The sequence below is a fragment of the Lissotriton helveticus genome, chromosome 6 (assembly GCF_964261635.1).
Source record: "Lissotriton helveticus chromosome 6, aLisHel1.1, whole genome shotgun sequence".
In the NCBI taxonomy this organism is placed as follows: Eukaryota; Metazoa; Chordata; class Amphibia; order Caudata; family Salamandridae; genus Lissotriton; species Lissotriton helveticus.
Window position 1 is genome coordinate 1,135,995,540 of NC_136067.1, and position 12,164 is coordinate 1,136,007,703.

Below are 12,164 nucleotides of genomic sequence, written 5' to 3' on the forward strand. Positions count from 1 at the left end.
ACTACTCACTACTCTGCACTCACTACTCTGCACTCACTACCCACTACTCACTACTCTGCACTCACTACTCACTACTCTGCACTCACTACTCACTACTTACTACTCTGCACTCACTACTCTGCACTCACTACTCTGTACTCACTACTCTGCACTCACTACTCACTACTCTGCACTCACTACTCTGCACTCACTTCTCACTAATCTGCACTCACTACTCTGCACTCACTACTCACTATGCTGCACTCACTACTCTGCACTCACTACTCACTACTCTGCACTCACTACTCACTACTCACTACTCTGCACTCACTACTCACTACTCTGCACTCACTACTCACTACTCTGTACTCACTACTCTGCACTCACTACTCACTACTCACTACTCTGCACTCACAACTCTGCACTCATTACTCTGCACTCACTACTCACTACTCTGCACTCACTACTCACTACTCTGCACTCACTACCCTGAACTCACTTCTCACTACTCTGCACTCACTACTCACTACTCTGCACTCACTACTCTGCACTCACTACTCACTACTCTGCACTCACTACTCACTACTCAGCACTCACTACTCGTTACTCTGCACTCACTACTCTGCCCTCACTACTCTGCACTCACTACTCACTACTCTGCACTCACTACTCACTACTCACTACTCTGCACTCACTACTCACTACCCATTACTCTGCACTCACTACTCTGCACTCACTACTCACTACTCTGCACTCACTACTCTGCACTCACTACTCACTACTCTGCACTCTGCACTCACTACTCACTACTCACCACTCACAACTCTGCACTCACTACTCTGCACTCACTACTCACTACCCACTACTCACCACTCACTACTCTGCACTCACTACTTACTACTCTGAACTCACTACTCACTACTCTGCACTCACTACTCTGCACTCACTACTCACTACTCTGTACTCACTACTCTGCACTCACTACTCACTACTCACTAGTCTGCACTCACTACTCTGCACTCACTACTCTGCTCACTAGTCTGCACTCACTACTCACTACTCTGCACTCACTACTCACTACTCTGCACTCACTACTCTGCACTCACTACTCACTACTCACTACTCTGCACTCACTACTCACTACTCTGCACTCACTACTCATGACTCACTACTCTGCACTCACTACTCTGCACTCACTACTCACTACTCTGCACTCACTACTCACTACTCTGCACTCACTACTCACTACTCACTACTCACTACTCTGCACTCACTACTCACTACCCACTACTCTGCACTCACTACTCACTACTATGCACTCACTACTCTGCACTCACTACTCACTACTCTGCACTCACTACTCTGCACTCACTACTCACTACTCACTACTCTGCACTCACTACTCACTATCGACTACTATGCACTCACTACTCTGCACTCACTACTCACTACTCTGCACTCACTACTCTGGACTCACTACTCACTACTCTGCACTCACTACTCTGCACTCACTACGCTGCACTCACTACTCACTACTCTTCACTCACTTCTCACTACTCTGCACTCACTACTCACTACTCTGCACTCACTACTCACTACTCACTACTCACTACTCACTACTCTGCACTCACTACTCACTACCCACTACTCTGCACTCACTACTCACTACTATGCACTCACTACTCTGCACTCACTACTCACTACTCTGCACTCACTACTCTGCACTCACTACTCACTACTCACTACTCTGCACTCACTACTCACTATCGACTACTATGCACTCACTACTCTGCACTCACTACTCACTACTCTGCACTCACTACTCTGCACTCACTACTCACTACTCTGCACTCACTACTCTGCACTCACTATGCTGCACTCACTACTCACTACTCTTCACTCACTTCTCACTACTCTGCACTCACTACTCACTACTCTGCACTCACTACTCTGCACTCAATACTCACTAATCTGCACTCACTACTCTGCAGTCACTACTCACTACTCTGCACTGCACTCACTACTCTGCACTCACTGCTCACTACTCTGCACTTACTACTCTGCACTCACTACTCTGCACTCACTACTCACTACTCTGCACTCACTACTCACTACTCTGCACTCACTACTCTGCACTCACTACTCACTACTCTGCACTCACTACTCACTACTCTGCACTCACTACTCTGCACTCAATACTCACTAATCTGCACTCACTACTCTGCACTCACTACTCACTACTCTGCACTCACTACTCTGCACTCACTACTCACTACTCTGCACTGCACTCACTACTCTGCACTCACTACTCAATACTCTGCACTCACTACTCTGCACTCACTACTCTGCACTCACTACTCACTACTCTGCACTCACTACTCACTACTCTGCACTCACTACTCTGCACTCACTACTCTGCACTCACTACTCACTACTCTGTACTCACTACTCACTACTCTGCACTCACTACTCTGCACTCACTACTCACTACTCACTACTCTGCACTCACTACTCACTACTCTGCACTCACTACTCACTACCCACTACTCTGCACTCACTACTCTGCACTCCCTACTCACTTCTCTGCACTCACTACTCTGCACTCACTACTCACTACTCTGCACTCACTACTCTGCACTCACTACTCTGCACTCACTACTCACTACTCTGCACTCACTACTTACTACTCTGCACTCACTACTCACTACTCTGCACTCACTACTCTGCACTCACTACTCACTACTCTGCACTCACTACTCTACACTCACTACTCTGCACTGCACTCACTACTCTGCAGTCACTACTCACTACTCTGCACTCACTACTCTGCACTCACTACTCACTACTCTGCACTCACCACTCTGCACTCACTACTCTGCACTCACTACTCACTACTCTGCACTCACTACTCTGCACTCACTACTCTGCACTCACTACTCTGCACTCACTACTCACTACTCACTACTCTGCACTCACTACTCACTACTCTGTACTCACTACTCTGCACTCACTACTCACTACTCTGCACTCACTACTCACTACTCTACACTCACTACTCACTACCCACTACTCTGCACTCACTACTCTGCACTCACTACTCACTACTTTGCACTCACTACTCTGCACTCACTACTCACTACTCTGCACTCACTACTCTGCACTCACTACTCTGCACTCACTACTCACTACTCTGCACGCACTACTCTGCACTCACTACTCACTACTCTGCACTCACTACTCACTACTCACCACTCACTACTCTGCACTCACTACTCTGCACTCACTACTCTGCACTCACTACTCTGCACTCACTACTCACTACTCTGCACTCACTACTCTGCTCTCACTACTCACTACTCTGCACTCACTACTCTGCACTCACTACTCTGAACTCACTACTCTGCACTCACTACTCACTACTCACTACTCTGCACTCACTACTCACTACTCTGCACTCACTACTCTGCACTCACTACTCACTACTCACTACTCTGCACTCACTACTCACTACTCTACACTCACTACTCACTACCCACTACTCTGCACTCACTACTCTGCACTCACTACTCACTACTCTGCACTCACTACTCACCACTCTGCACTCACTACTCTGCACTCACTACTCACTACTCTGCACTCACTACTCTGCACTCACTACTCTGCACTCACTACTCTGCACTCACTACTCACTACTCACTACTCTGCACTCACTACTCACTACTCTGTACTCACTACTCTGCACTCACTACTCACTACTCTGCACTCACTACTCACTACTCTACACTCACTACTCACTACCCACTACTCTGCACTCACTACTCTGCACTCACTACTCACTACTTTGCACTCACTACTCTGCACTCACTACTCACTACTCTGCACTCACTACTCTGCACTCACTACTCTGCACTCACTACTCACTACTCTGCACGCACTACTCTGCACTCACTACTCACTACTCTGCACTCACTACTCACTACTCACCACTCACTACTCTGCACTCACTACTCTGCACTCACTACTCTGCACTCACTACTCTGCACTCACTACTCACTACTCTGCACTCACTACTCTGCTCTCACTACTCACTACTCTGCACTCACTACTCTGCACTCACTACTCTGAACTCACTACTCTGCACTCACTACTCACTACTCACTACTCTGCACTCACTACTCACTACTCTGCACTCACTACTCTGCACTCACTACTCACTACTCACTACTCTGCACTCACTACTCACTACTCTACACTCACTACTCACTACCCACTACTCTGCACTCACTACTCTGCACTCACTACTCACTACTCTGCACTCACTACTCACTACTCTGCACTCACTACTCTGCACTCACTACTCTGCACTCACTACTCTGCACTCACTACTCTGCACTCAGTCAGTCAATTTATCTTTATTCGTTTTTTTAAAAAAACCATACAAAGAGGTGAACACTAAAATACATTCCATACAAAATTCATCATAAAATACATGATACAGATATCCGTCAACAATGTAGAATTTATAAAAAACATTTTAAAAAGAAAAATGTGCTTAGCATTTATAACAGATCTTGACAGGCGGCTTTTGCCCCTGAGGCAGCTACCAAAAATTTAGCAACGCAATAAGTGATGTTAGGGTTAGATAATAGCTGTAAATAGAGTAAAGCCGGCCTCACCTGTGTGAAGCCAGCCTCCTTGAGGATTGGTATCAAGAATTTCTTCCTAGGCTCTATTTATAAAATACAAAACATGACGAAGTGCATTGTGTCCTGCACTGAGAAATGGTCACAACTGCAGGGCGGGGCTAATTCTGGTTTCTGCCATTTTTGAAAGGAGCCTAAATGATAATGCAACAAATTAAATCTAAATTTTATTAAAAGAAACCTATGAAAAGGACGTGTGACATAGCCAAGATAGGGTTCAAGTGAGGGTGTAGTAAGCAACAAACAGTGATCCCTCACTGCCGGCTTTGCTAATTCACGCTCTTCACGGCACATCTCCATCCTTCCTAAAAAAGACTTTTTAACCAAATCAAGATCTTGAATCCTAATGCACTCCGGAGAGGTGAAAAGCTCCGGACGACCTATGTCGGCAAAAGCTTTTGCAAGATAGGCCAGCCAGGGAATTTTATTGGATCTATCAAGGGACAGAACATCAGTCAGGATCCTATGGTTGAGTGGAAGTTCCTCGTTCATCCATATTTTTAACCATAGAATCAGAGGGGCCATACGCAATTTATCCGAGAGGAACTGAAGGCCGACTTCTTTGTGTATGGAGTACGTCGGAGTAAACTGGGGTACAGAGAGCAGGGCTCTAATAAATCCATTCTCCGCTCTCTGTATTGACTCCACATTTACGTACCCCCACACTGCAGAGCCATATAGAGCAATAGCCACGGATTTACTATTGTAGATTTTTATTATGGCTTCCATGGGCCTAGCTCCTAACCTTGCAGCAAAACTCAGGATTGCTAAAGATGATCGAGTGACAGCCAACCTCTTCGCTCTAACCTGTGGTCCCCAAGTCCCATTCTGGTCAAACAAGATGCCTAAATAGGGAAATGTGGATACCCTGGAGACCAAGTCCCCCCTACAAGTGAATGTTTTGATTTTCTTCCTGCGACACTCAGCACCCACCACCATAGTGTGTGACTTGGCTACATTTATTTTAAGATCTAATTGATCCATAAACGTGCCAAAAGCATTTAATAGGCGCTGTAGACCAACTCCCGTGCGCGCAATCAGCACTGCGTCATCCGCGTACAGGAGTGCCGGAATCTTGGCAACTCCTGCACGCGGGACGTCGGCTTCCTGCCCCTCCAGATATGCCCCCAGGCCATTAATATAGATGGTAAACAGTAAGGGGGCCAAAATACAACCCTGCCTCACACCCCTTAAGGATCTGAAGAGAGCGGTACACCTGCCCTCGTTGGTCACTCGTACACTCGAGAAAAGTTCTTGGTGCAGGGAGGACATAAAGGTGACCAAAGCTTCATCTATGCCGATCTCCAACAAGGTGGACCACAACTTGGTCCTATTGACCAAGTCAAAGGCCGAGGAGAGGTCCATGAATGCAAGATATAATGACCCCTCCTTGGCTATAGTGTATTTAGAGATTAACAGATGTAAATTAATACACTGTTCGATGGTACCCTTTTTTTCTCTAAATCCGTATTGGATTTCGGACAATCCACCACAGCCCTCAACATTCACCCTTAACCTAGATAGAAGGACTCTGCCTAAGATTTTTACAGATGAGGCTAAAAGGGATATGGGCCTATAACAGCCTGGGTTATCTCGTTGGCCTTTTTTAAAAATTGGAACAATTGTAGAAATGTTCCATGAAGCAGGTACAAGATTTCCATTCACTGAGTTAAACACATTTGTAAGAACTTCAGCCCACAATTTTGGGGAATGCATAAAAAAGTCAGCGGGCACGCCATCAGGGCCAGGTGCCTTATGCTTTGTGGTGGACATGATGGCTTTCTCCACCTCGTCTTGGCTAAAAATAATAGAGCAGGTAGCTGATCTTATCGGCAAAGCGTCTGTAGTTACGTCAGCAGTATCCCCATAGACGTTTTTAAAGTGAGATAACCATTTTTCATCAGGAATAACGCAATCCATAATATCATTGTCGTCATCCGAGAAAAAAGGCTGTTTAATAATCTCCCAAAACTTTTTACTATTCTTCAGGACTGTTGCCGAAAAGAGATCTTCCCAGGCTTCATGTTTAATGATATCCTTTCGTTTTTTTAATGCTAATTTATAAGCTTTCCTGAGTCTAGTAATCTCATCATTTGCCCTTGGGGTATTTTTTAAAGCTATCATTAATAGTCTGTGCGCTTTTGAGCAGGCTGAATCGAACCAGCGCTTATTGCCTATAGTTACATTTTTGGTCTTTACCAAGAGATCCTGTGATACCTGCATACATATGGCCTCAAAAGCCTCTACAATTTCTAGGCCCTGTGCGCCAGGATTTAAGCAGACCTCAACCTTACCCTTAATCTTAGGGAAGTTTTCGGCGTAAAACCACTTTAGCCCATTTCAGACATCTTCCTTGTCTGGTTGTCCTTAATGGATGGGAAGTGATTTCCAGTGGGGACGGTCCAAAATTGCCTCCCCACGCCGCTTCTAACTCTACAGGGTTATGGTCACTGAGATGTGATTGTGTAGTACAATAAGCAATAACCCGTGTAAGAGTACTTAGGGATACAAATATATAGTCAATAATGGTGCCGTGCGGAATGCCAGTAAAAGTTGGCTCTCTAATGCCACCATCTGGTTCATACAGGTCAAAATTAGCAAGAAAATCCTCTAATTCCTCTCCCTCAATAGAATGTTCAAAATGGGGTTCCTCGGGCCCATCATCCCCGTCAGGGCTACTTCTCCTGCAATTTAGATTGCACGGATGGATGTTAAAATCACCTAATAAAATATAATCTGTATCAAGCATTTTGTTCTGACTGACCATGTTTAAAATCCTATCCAAATCCTTAATATTACGGCCTCTGTGCTCACTATTGCCTGAATTATAAAAGTTGATAAAAATAGTCCTGCTGGTGCTTTTGATCACTCTTTCGACCAACAGGATATTGGGAGAATCAGTATCAATTTGCCTCCAACTACCCTTCAGGTCTAATGAAAACAAAAATAAAAGGCCACCTTTGGCCCTTCCCATGCGACTATGGGCAGCGGCTTTAGTAAAACTGATGAACCCATCCCAGCACAAACTATCTGAGGTGTCCCACGTTTCTTGGAGGGCTATGATATGATGGCCTAAGACAAAGCTTGACCAGGATTTGTCCTCACGTTTACCATTTAGCCCCGCAATGTTCCAGCTTACTAGCCTACACGAGTCTCTAGCAGTCTCAGCTACTGGGCCTGGGGCTGGCGACGCATCCAATTGTTCAGCTATATCCTCTTTGCCCTGATTTGTAACCTCTGCACTCACTACTCACTACTCACTACTCTGCACTCACTACTCACTACTCTGCACTCACTACTCTGCACTCACTACTCACTACTCACTACTCTGCACTCACTACTCACTACTCTACACTCTCTACTCACTACCCACTACTCTGCACTCACTACTCTGCACTCACTACTCACTACTTTGCACTCACTACTCTGCACTCACTACTCACTACTCTGCACTCATTACTCTGCACTCACTACTCACTACTCTGCACTCACTACTCTGCACTCACTACTCACTACTCTGCACTCACTACTCACCACTCACTACTCTGCACTCACTACTCTGCACTCACTACTCTGCACTCACTACTCTGCACTCACTACTCACTACTCTGCACTCACTACTCACTACTCTGCACTCACTACTCACTACTCTGCACTCACTACTCACTACTCTGCACTCACTACTCTGCACTCACTACTCACTACTCTGCACTCACTACTCACTACTCTGCACTCACTACTCACTACTCTGCACTCACTACTCTGCCCTCACTACTCTGCACTCACTACTCACTACTCTGCACTCACTACTTACTACTCACTACTCTGCACTCACTACTCACTACCCACTACTCTGCACTCACTACTCTGCACTAACTACTCACTACTCTGCACTCACTACTCTGCACTCACTACTCACTACTCTGCACTCTGCACTCACTACTCACTACTCACCACTCACAACTCTGCACTCACTACTCTGCACTCACTACTCACTACTCTGCACTCACTACTCACTACCCACTACTCACCACTCACTACTCTGCACTCACTACTTACTACTCTGAACTCACTACTCACTACTCTGCACTCACTACTCTGCACTCACTACTCACTACTCTGTACTCACTACTCTGCACTCACTACTCACTACTCACTAGTCTGCACTCACTACTCACTACTCTGCACTCACTACTCTGCTCACTAGTCTGCACTCACTACTCACTACTCTGCACTCACTACTCACTACTCTGCACTCACTACTCTGCACTCACTACTCTGCACCCACTACTCACTACTCTGCACTCACTACTCTGCACTCACTACTCACTACTCTGCACTCACTACTCACTACTCTGCACTCACTACTCACTACTCTGCACTCACTACTCACGAGTCACTACTCTGCACTCACTACTCTGCACTCACTACTCACTACTCTTCACTCACTTCTCACTACTCTGCACTCACTACTCACTACTCTGCACTCACTACTCTGCACTCAATACTCACTAATCTGCACTCACTACTCTGCACTCACTACTCACTACTCTGCACTGCACTCACTACTCTGCACTCACTGCTCACCACTCTGCACTTACTACTCTGCACTCACTACTCTGCACTCACTACTCACTACTCTACACTCACTACTCACTACTCTGCACTCACTACTCACTACTCTGCACTCACTACACTGCACTCACTACTCTGCACTCACTACTCACTACTCTGCACTCACTACTCACTACTCTGCACTCACTACTCTGCACTCACTACTCTGCACTCACTACTCACTACTCTGCACTCACTACTCACTACTCACCACTCACTACTCTGCACTCACTACTCTGCACTCACTACTCTGCACTCACTACTCTGCACTCACTACTCACTACTCTGCACTCACTACTCACTACTCTGCACTCACTACTCTGCACTCACTACTCTGAACTCACTACTCTGCACTCACTACTCACTACTCACTACTCTGCACTCACTACTCACTACTCTGCACTCACTACTCTGCACTCACTACTCACTACTCACTACTCTGCACTCACTACTCACTACTCTACACTCACTACTCACTACCCACTACTCTGCACTCACTACTCTGCACTCACTACTCACTACTCTGCACTCACTACTCACTACTCTGCACTCACTACTCTGCACTCACTACTCTGCACTCACTACTCTGCACTCACTACTCACTACTCACTACTCTGCACTCACTACTCACTACTCTGCACTCACTACTCTGCACTCACTACTCACTACTCTGCACTCACTACTTACTACTCTACACTCACTACTCACTACCCACTACTCTGCACTCACTACTCTGCACTCACTACTCACTACTTTGCACTCACTACTCTGCACTCACTACTCACTACTCTGCACTCACTACTCTGCACTCACTACTCTGCACTCACTACTCACTACTCTGCACTCACTTCTCTGCACTCACTACTCACTACTCTGCACTCACTACTCACTACTCACCACTCACTACTCTGCACTCACTACTCTGCACTCACTACTCTGCACTCACTACTCACTACTCTGCACTCACTACTCACTACTCTGCACTCACTACTCACTACTCTGCACTCACTACTCACTACTCTGCACTCACTACTCTGCACTCACTACTCACTACTCTGCACTCACTACTCACTACGCTGCACTCACTACTCACTACTCTGTACTCACTACTCTGCACTCACTACTCACTACTCACTAGTCTGCACTCACTACTCACTACTCTGCACTCACTACTCTGCTCACTAGTCTGCACTCACTACTCACTACTCTGCACTCACTACTCACTACTCTGCACTCACTACTCTGCACTCACTACTCTGCACCCACTACTCACTACTCTGCACTCACTACTCTGCACTCACTACTCACTACTCTGCACTCACTACTCACTACTCTGCACTCACTACTCACTACTCTGCACTCACTACTCACGAGTCACTACTCTGCACTCACTACTCTGCACTCACTACTCACTACTCTTCACTCACTTCTCACTACTCTGCACTCACTACTCACTACTCTGCACTCACTACTCTGCACTCAATACTCACTAATCTGCACTCACTACTCTGCACTCACTACTCACTAATCTGCACTGCACTCACTACTCTGCACTCACTGCTCACCACTCTGCACTTACTACTCTGCACTCACTACTCTGCACTCACTACTCACTACTCTACACTCACTACTCACTACTCTGCACTCACTACTCACTACTCTGCACTCACTACACTGCACTCACTACTCTGCACTCACTACTCACTACTCTGCACTCACTACTCACTACTCTGCACTCACTACTCTGCACTCACTACTCTGCACTCACTACTCACTACTCTGCACTCACTACTCACCACTCACTATCTGCACTCACTACTCTGCACTCACTACTCTGCACTCACTACTCTGCACTCACTACTCACTACTCTGCACTCACTACTCACTACTCTGCACTCACTACTCACTACTCTGCACTCACTACTCTGCACTCACTACTCTGAACTCACTACTCTGCACTCACTACTCACTACTCACTACTCTGCACTCACTACTCACTACTCTGCACTCACTACTCTGCACTCACTACTCACTACTCTGCACTCACTACTCACTACTCTACACTCACTACTCACTACCCACTACTCTGCACTCACTACTCTGCACTCACTACTCACTACTCTGCACTCACTACTCACTACTCTGCACTCACTACTCTGCACTCACTACTCTGCACTCACTACTCTGCACTCACTACTCACTACTCACTACTCTGCACTCACTACTCACTACTCTGCACTCACTACTCTGCACTCACTACTCACTACTCACTACTCTGCACTCACTACTTACTACTCTACACTCACTACTCACTACCCACTACTCTGCACTCACTACTCTGCACTCACTACTCACTACTTTGCACTCACTACTCTGCACTCACTACTCACTACTCTGCACTCACTACTCTGCACTCACTACTCTGCACTCACTACTCACTACTCTGCACTCACTTCTCTGCACTCACTACTCACTACTCTGCACTCACTACTCACTACTCACCACTCACTACTCTGCACTCACTACTCTGCACTCACTACTCTGCACTCACTACTCACTACTCTGCACTCACTACTCACTACTCTGCACTCACTACTCACTACTCTGCACTCACTACTCTGCACTCACTACTCACTACTCTGCACTCACTACTCACTACGCTGCACTCACTACTCACTACTCTGCACTCACTACTCTGCCCTCACTACTCTGCACTCACTACTCACTACTCTGCACTCACTACTTACTACTCACTACTCTGCACTCACTACTCACTACCCACTACTCTGCACTCACTACTCTGCACTCACTACTCACTACTCTGCACTCACTACTCACTACTCTGCACTCACTACTCACTACTCTGCA